We start from the raw sequence: 9,416 nt of genomic DNA, 5'->3' as shown, positions 1-9,416 counted from the left end.
AAAGCAAAAAGAAAAAGACAGAGTCCCATGAGCAGCAGATGGTAATTCTATAGGGAGTTGACTAAGGAAGCTAGCTCAAGTTGAATAATCAGTTTCATTCATAGTTCCTCTGAATCTGCTTCTTTGAGGTTTTTAATTTATTCCTGATTTCCAGGACAGACTAATAAGCAAACATTCTCATTAACCTATCTTTCCAGGTCAAAACCTCTCAATCATCATAAATGATTGAACCCCACACATGCACTTTTCACAACTATGTGAACTGCTAACTCCACCTGCATGGGGCAGGTATGGTCCATGATCTCAGAGTGAGCCTTGACCCTGGCACATACAACCCATCTGTCTGTCGGGTGATGGCTGCATATTCCACTAGTGTGCAAAGCTGACTTCCTTGCTGCAGGTTTTCTCAATGACTTGTTAACTTTAAGCATCTTTCAGTGTATTACGGTTTTTATATGTTTAGCTGATTGAGTAGATTATATTGTCTAGCTGTAACCAACTAACTTTCACAAGTCATTCAAGTTCCTTCAAAGAACAGAAGATTAAGAACAATGTGAATAATGTAGGCATGAGCAAATAAGAAAAGCTGACACATCTCTTGTATCTATTAAAACTCCTCATTAGCCATATTTTGAGGCAATGTGATTTAATCCGACATAACTGGAAGTTAGCCAAAAAATTCAAAATGATTGAAAAGGTTATTTGAAATGTAGATTTGTGCCTAGTAGAAATAATAATAGTATACTATGAATAAATAACAATTTAAAATATGGCTTATTTCATCTCTAACTTCTCTTTTAAAATCTTATTTTTGTGTATGTCTAAAATTGTTACTTGTTAGTGTACTGGAACATACATATAAATATAAATATATATTGAAGGTTGCTGCTCACAATCCTTCTAACCGATTGGTGCCCGGATCTAGATTACTCTCCTAGTTAGGAATTCTTATTTACCCTTTGTTCTAGCATTTGAAGCCTTAATTTACTTCAAGATGTAACTCTTCCATGCGGCTGTTTTTGGTGACTCTTTCTGTGTAAATTTTTACTGCATTATAGACTCTTCAAAAATCTTAAATTTTTTTTTTCTTTTAGTATCTTTTGAGATAGTCGCACTCTGTTGACCAGGCAGGAGTGCAGAGGTGTGATCACGGCTCATGGCAGCCTTGACCTCCTGGGCTCAGGGAATCCTGCTGCCTCAGTCCCCTGTGTAGGTGCACCACAGGCGTGTGCCATGACACTCGGCTCCTTTTTTAAAATTTTTTTGTAGAGACAGGGTCTCACCGTGTTGCCCAGTCTGATATTGAATTCCTTGGCTCAAGTAATTCTCCTGCCTTGGCCTCTCAAAGTGCTAGGATTATAGGCATGAACCACTGTGTCCAACCAAAAATCTTTTTAGTACTTAATTGCATTTGATTATTTGCTTACTCATGCTTTTATTTAATCAGCAAAGAGGTATGGCATGGCTATAATATGCTTTTACTAGACTATAGATAACAAAGGTGAATGAAAGGATGTCCTTGCTTTTAAGAAACACACAATCCCCAGACCTGTTATTTATAATTTCCTAATGATTACATGTGCCAGTCAAGTCTTCTAAAGGAGCTATTTTTCATTTATCAATCATCAACCAGGCACAAACTTGAGCCTGTGGATTCCACACCCAGTGTGTGTGTCTCTGTTTACTGATTTTAAAAAACCTTATATGTCAAAATATGACCTTATAAATAAAGTATGTTGTTACAAAGGAATTCTGTGCTTTACAAGAAATATTTAATACAGAACAAATTTAAGTAGTGAAGTTCCCTCATTTTTCATACTTGATTTTCAAATATTCCATGTACAATTGCACTGGAACACATCTCTTGGGGGAAATGGGGTAGTTCTGCCATCAATCCTTTATTTATTTTTTAAACCCCACTAGGGCACAGCGCCCTGTATGGGTATGTGAGACAGAGGCTTGTGCTTTCATGAGCTAGACAGCTAGTCGAAGCTAAAGACATCTATTCATCAAAAAATAATGTTAGATAAGTGAAAAATAAAGACTCCTGGAATAAGTTCCTGGAGCCCCTGTTTCATATTTTGGCTCATACAATTGCCAGGAATACTCTTGGATCCAACAGTTTTTTGCAACATTGACTCATTTATTAATTCAAAGGCTCCATGTGTGAATTCATGATATGCAACACATCAAGGGACATTTTCCATTCCCGATTTAAAGGTAAAAGCTGGATGTAGGGGGTCCCTACCATATGTCAAGCTCTGTTCTAGAAGTTAGGAACATATCACTGAAGAAAAAGCACAAAAAATGAGAACACATGGACACAGGGAGGGGAGCACTACACACTGGGGTCTGTTGGGGGGAAATGGGGGAGGGATGGAGGGGTGGGGAGGTGGGGAGAGATAGCATGGGGAGAAATGCCAGATATAGGTGAAGGGGAGGAAGGCAGCAAATCACACTGCCATGTGTGTACCTATGCAACAATCTTGCATGTTTTTCACATGTACCCCAAAACCTAAAATGAAATTAAAAAAAAAAAAGAAAAAGCACAAAAATGCCTGCCACAATAATGAGGCAGACAGACATTAAACAAAATACCTATGTAAAATATATAGTGTGTTAGATGGAGAAATGTGCCTCAAAGGAAAATGAAACAGAAGGGGGAGCCAATGGCAAATAGTGTATTTAGGTCACATCTGAGAGAGAAGGTGACATTTGAATTTGGCAAGGTTTTAGACTCTAAACTCAGCATTCTCAGTAACATTAGAAAACAATTACCATACAATTTATCCTGCTTGATATAGGGTGGTGGGAAGATACAGGAACTGAATTTTATATATTGTTTGTCCTACTAAGATGTGATTTAAAATTTTAGGTAACTTCCTTACTTTCAGAAGTAGATTTTTCATTCGTATTTTTAAAAGCCATTTCACAAACATTCCATTTGCTTATGCAATACATGTCCCCAGGATTTCATTAAGAATCCTTCTCACTACAAAAATTTGCAAGTCCCCTTCTTTAAAGCATATGTCTTTTAAAAGGTGAAGGTCATTGTGTGGGTATTTGCTGAAATCAACATAATTCTGAATGATTTTCTGGCAGCCAAACTGAGCTGAAGGGAAAATTAATCACAGTACAGAAACAAGAAAAATTATAACTGCTCTGGAAGTAACGTATGAAACCAAGCCAACCTCACATCATTTGTCCTGAAACCTTGGAGCACATCCATGTTCCTCACAGGGGTAACAGATGTGATTTTGGATTAGAAAGTGTGATATTAGGGCAGGAGGGGGATTAGGAGATTCTGACTTCTTTCTCAGCTTCATCGTATTTTGTCTCTGGGGGCTAGTGACTGGATTTTCCTGCTTTCAGTCTTCCCATTGAGGGGATAGGGTCAGCACCTGTAAGACTTAATTGTGGGTCTGACCTTATCCCTGCTGACATAAATTCATTGTTTATTATTAAACAAAAATAGCTGACCCAGAGATGGCACTTGCTCTAAGCACCAAGAATATTCTATATTCTCTTTAGGTATTTACTCACGTAACCCTCCAAATAATGCTATAACATAAGTACTACAATCATTGCCACTTTTACAAGGAGGAAACTGAAGCACAGATAGAAGACTAACTTGCTCAAGGCCACATATGCCCTCCCTGTTTCTAAATCTATACCCTCATTTGCTATATGGCCAGCTCCTCTCATCAAAAAACTAAACTGACCCATACACGTATTTTTCCACTCCTTTTTCTTATATCTCATTCATCATCAGAGTTACTTGTTCTTCTTTCTTAATTATTTTTACTTAGTTATAGAAATATTATAAATACTCTGTAAATACAAAATAGATCAGCAATTTTCAAATCTTTTGGTTTTAGGACCCATTTACACTCTTAAAAATTATCAAAGATCCCAGAGTTTTTGTTATCTGGTTTATATCTATTGATATTGGCTATATTGGAAGTTAAAATAGACAGTTTTTTAAATGTATATTTTCATTAAAAAATCACATTTTCCAAAACAAAAAATTTAGTCAGAAGACTGGTATTCCTCTATATTTTTGCAAATTTCTTTAGTAACTGCTTAATAGATGACATCTAGACTCTCATATGTTTCGGTATTTGATCTGTTAAATCTGGCCTCATAAAAATATGAAGGTAGAAAAAAGAGGACTATTTTCAAAATAGCCTTGATAATTGTGAATATTCTTCTTGGATACTATACCAGAACTCAACAAGTAGTAGTTTCTCCAAGATTAGTTGCGATATGTGACATTAATTAACTTTGTATCCTATTACATTAAAATCCACTAGTCTATCTTGCACTTTGAATAAATCTTTTACCTATGCATGACTTTAAAATATTAAGTACTGGTAACATGGAAAAACACTGGTTTACTAAGTTAGGCATATCTTCCAAAGGTTGATGCATTTCATTACATAGTATAAAACACATTCAGCTCGGAGAAAAATTCACTATTTTCACCACTGATCTCATCAGAAAAGTCTTTTAAGTATTGAGAAACTTTCAAGTTTACAGTGGCAGATATAGATTTTCCAAAACTTCAGTTTTCATTTGTAAGCTCAAATTGTGTCACTGGCAACAAATACTAATATCAGTAGTTTTGCTTGAAATGAAAAGCTCACTTCATTCATTTTCTGGATAAGTCTACCAAATAGCCCCAAATGAAGAATCATATATTGTCCATTAGTTGTTCTTTCAAGTAAAAACTGTTCCACACACACACACACAAAACTGAAAAAATGTGGCAATAAAAGGCAACCCCCCCCAAAAAAAATGGTAGGTTGGCACATATGCAAATAACACAAGAGTTTTTGTTTTTTTTTGTTTGTTTTTGTTTTTTTTTTTTTTAAGATAGCCACTGAATTTCTGTATTTCAATTAGCAGCATAAGTGCCAAGCCAATGCATCCTTCCCATTTAGTGGGAGGGAATCTTAATAAGATGTGTACTCAGGATTGAGATTTAATAAAATTAATAATTTCTAATGCTTCATCAGGCTAATTTAGTGGTTCCTAGTGGGAGGGAGTGGGGAATAGAAAGGGAGAGGAGTGATTATTTTCCTCCCCAGAGGGAATTTGGAGAATGCCTGGAGACATTTTTGTCATAACTAGGAGAATGGGAGGGAGGGCTAGTGGTATCTGGTGGGTAGAGGCCAAACACTGCACAATGCACAAGACAGCCCCCACAATCTAGAGTTGTTTGGTTCAAAATGTCAATATTGCCAAGGCCGAGAAACACTGACTTAGGTGAAACTGGCTTTTTTTCTTGTCCTGCAAATGTGTGGTGGGAAAGAAGAGTATAAGTAGTTTGGTGCCACTGTCTTGGTTTGTGCCTGGGCACTTGCAGTTTTACCACCATTGCTTTGTTCTATTAATGCAAATCTCAACATAGTAAAAATGGTAAATGATGCCTTAGTACTATTGTAAAAATAGCTTTGACCTTACAGATCCCCTGAAAGGGTCTTTGTGTCCGTGGACCATGCTGAGTATTGATGAACTAGGATCAGGGGTCAAATAAACATTTTCTCTAAAGAAATGGACAGTAAATATTTTCAGCTTAGTGAGCCAGATGTCTTTTGTTGTGGGAAAAGAGCTAAAAGCAATAAGTAAATGAGTGGGTGTGGCTGAATTTGACCCACAGGCAGTAATTTGTTAACCCCGGGACTGGATTATATGTTTGCAAAATTGCATTGGCCATATTGTTCACTTTTTATCAGTTATTTTGTTTTTTAATACTACTAAAATTCCATAAAGCTACTCTGTTATCTGTCAGAATAACAGAATACAACTCAGAAAATGGCCAAACATGAAAATGTGGGAGTCTGATAATAATAATAATAGTTTCCATTCACTAAGTATCCACTGTGTGTCTGGTACTTGACATATGCTTTTTCACTTAATCTTCACAATGACCTTGCAAAATGAGTATCTAGATGAGGATACTGATGTCAGTAGGGACAGTAACTTCACTAAAGTTGCACAGGTATAGTCATAAGTGGAAAAGCCAATATTAAATCAAGATTCATCTGATTCCAGAGCTTGAATGTTTCCACATCACTAGGGCTGATGAAAGCCATTAGGGAAGCTTTGTAGGCTGCAGCCCTCCTTTCTGTACTCTACCTGTGGTAGGCGTTGCCAGCTGATGATAGCATTCATTCTTCCCTGCCGAACACAGAAGTTTCCTGAGACTCTTTCTCAATGCTGTTCTTCTTGTGAGTGGTTCTCAGCACTGGCTGCATGTTAGAATCACCTGAAAAGCTGTTAAAACAATTCTCATGCCAAGTAAATCTCTCCTGCTTCCCAATTCCTATTCAATTTTATTGAAATGGGTGGAGCTCAGGCATAGGAGTTTTTAAACCCCTTGGATGATTCAAATGTGCAGCGAAAGTTGAGACTCACTGGTCTATGTAAAGTCCTAAATCTCTGAAAATTTGAGAATTTGCTGATGTAGGAAATGTGGATTTGCCCTATAATCCACATTTTTCTTTCCTCTGTCTTTTATTACTTTACAAACATAAAAGAAAATAATATATTTGGTTGCCTGAATGAGAATATTGCATTTCCTGGGCATTTGTATTTTAAATTCTTTGATTTAAAGACTATCTTTCTTCATAGTTCAACTCTTTGAAATCTCTACACACATCAAAGGTATACTTGCAAGGGCCATTAGAAATGTAAAGCAAATGTGATTTTGTTAATGTTCTCTCAATGGAACTTTGCCAGAGTGACCCCAGATGTTTCTTAGGAGGCTTCAAAAGCCTGAGTGTGACCAGTGGTGCTTAACTGCCTGGGGGTGTATTTATTCCTTGAGAGTCTCTTTCCTAATAATTAGGAGTTACTAGCTTCAGATCAAGAGTTGAAGGGTTTATACTGAGCTCTCCTCCCACCCCAGTGCTTCTTTGGGTATGAGAAACTCTGGTATCGGGGGAATAATTCTTTGTTTGCCCCAAGATTTTCCCAGTTCAGCACTGCAAGTCTTGTCCTGGGAAACTCCTTAATCATGGGCAATTCAGAACAGTTGACCACCCTTCTCTGGAGATTGTGGGCCAATAGAAAATACAGCTCAGAGGACTATATTCAATAGACTCACATTGCAGGTGAATATAATGATACATCACTCTATACAGATACAGTTGACCCTCTACATTGAAGGGGTCTGCATCCACAGATTCAACCAACTGCAGATCAAAAATATTTGGAAAAAAACAGAAAACAATACAACAATAAAAACAATACAAATAGAAACATAGAATAACAACTATTTATACAGCATTTACATTGTATTGGGTATTATAAGTAATCTAGAGATGATTTAAAGCATACAGGAGGATTGCATAGTTTGTATGCAAGTCCTATGCCATTTTATATAAAGGACTTAAGTATCCTTGGATTTTTGGTATCCACAGGGGTTCTGGAACTAATTCTCCTCAGATATTGAGGGATGACTATATATATATTATGTTGATTCTTTTCATTTGATAATAAGAAGTAGCTATGTTCCATAAAATTACAACCCTGAATTAGGCAATAGTGAAGTATTGCTTCTAGGGAAAATTCAGGGTTAGTTTCCTGTAAGCCTCTGGTCACATTTTCATCAACTGATTCATATATGACACTGTTTTATGTGTGTTTCTATTTAAAGATATTTAATATATACTGTTGATTCATTAAATTTGAACCCATGGCCAACAGCAGTGTAATTTATGCCAGAACAAAACTTATCCCACGCATGTATTTTCTCCATAAGGCACATCACAGTCTTTAGGTCTAAATGCACCATTTAAAAGGCACAGCATCTTATTTAACCACTTTGAGCCAAAGCCTCATCTGTAGATTAGAGCTAACAGTTCAGTGGCAGATACTTTTGATTGCCTATCAATAATCGTCTCACTGTATCCCCTTCTTTCTTATTGGTAGAACTCCCAGCCTGCTATAAAGTGAAAATGACAGCTATTCTATTTCGCAGGCTTCTTTTAAACTAGAACATGGGTATGTGATTTAATTTTGGGCAACTAGACCTGATGTGAAGTTTTCTGGGGAGTAGACTACTGAAAAATGTTTCCCCCCCAAGATAAAAAGAGATGGAAGAACACATCCCTGTTCCTTAGCCAGACATTGTTGCGTCTATATGCATTACCCAGATCTGGGTAGTTATCTTTGCAAGTGTGAGGGATATGTTTATGAGGCCAGTTCACATATACTGATGATAGTAGAGACAGAATGGAAAGAGGCTTATCATCAAGGGTTCTTGATGATGTTGTGGAACTTCTGAACAAACCTGGGACCCACCACGTTTCCCAGGCTTTTTGTAATAGGAGATAGTAAATATCTTTCTTTTTGAATCAGCTCTTTGGATATGCTAGTACCAAATTCATTTTAGCTGACATAACTGTTTTGTAATGTTATGAGGAACAATGAAAAAATAATTGTAAAGTATCTGGCATAGAGTAGGTGATAAAACAATGGTATCAATCGTTATTAGCATTTTTTTCAACTTCTTTTTTTAAATTATATTTTAAGTTCTGGGGTACATGTGCAGAAAGTGAATATTTGTTACATAGGTCAATATGTGCCATGGTGGTTTGCTGCACCCATGAGCCATTCATCTACATTAGGTATTTCTCCTAATGCTATCCCTCCCCGTAACCTCCCAACCCCCCAACAGGCCCCTGTGTGTGATGTTCCCCTCCCTGTGTCCATGTGTTCTCATTGTTCAACTCCCACTTATGAGTGAGAACATTATTAGCATTGTTTTAAATATGATCTGATGAGGCCAGAAATATCAATGAATTTAAAAAATATGTTACTTTGTACAGCCTCAATGCTTTATTAGAAAAATTATTGTTTTCAATGCCAGGTATACTATCTAGCACATGGCAAATATTCAATGATTCTATTTTTCTTTGACATTGTGGAATATATGCTACATATGAAAGAATGTATTTAAATAAATGTAATATAACAAGAGATTATCAATAACATTGGCAGCATCTGTGAGCCCATTCCTACCCCATCCCTCCTCCTACTTCTACATGCTTCCCTTGCAGAGAAACCAGTATCAGGTTTTGCCATTTTTAACCAGTGATAATCACTCTGGAGGAGGTAAATTTCTATCTACTGCAGGTATATGATTATTTGTCCTACTATATTGCAAGACTTTTGTTATCTCCTGTTTTGTTGTTTGTTCAGAGCTTGAGATATTAAGTTCTAAAGTAAAATCTCAAGTACTCTCATTGGCTGGTGGGTTTAGAGCCACATTAGAAAATCCAGAACCAAGGCCGGGCGCGGTGGCTCAAGCCTGTAATCCCAGCACTTTGGGAGGCCGAGGCGGGTGGATCACGAGGTCAAGAGATCGAGACCATCCTGGTCAACATGGTGAAACCCTGTCTCTACTA

The 9,416-nt window shown here is 36.9% G+C and overlaps 1 protein-coding gene across 4 annotated transcripts in view; it reads right to left on the bottom strand.

The window, feature by feature from the left end:
• Positions 1-9,416, bottom strand: part of VEPH1 (ventricular zone expressed PH domain containing 1) — a 223,796-nt gene that overhangs the window by 115,639 nt on the left and 98,741 nt on the right. The window lies entirely within an intron of this gene.

Source organism: Cebus imitator, unplaced genomic scaffold (genome assembly GCF_001604975.1).
Source record: "Cebus imitator isolate Cc_AM_T3 unplaced genomic scaffold, Cebus_imitator-1.0 Scaffold270, whole genome shotgun sequence".
NCBI classification, from domain to species: Eukaryota; Metazoa; Chordata; class Mammalia; order Primates; family Cebidae; genus Cebus; species Cebus imitator.
Note: the sequence above shows the minus strand (reverse complement) of the source record. Positions and strands in the feature narration are given on the sequence as shown.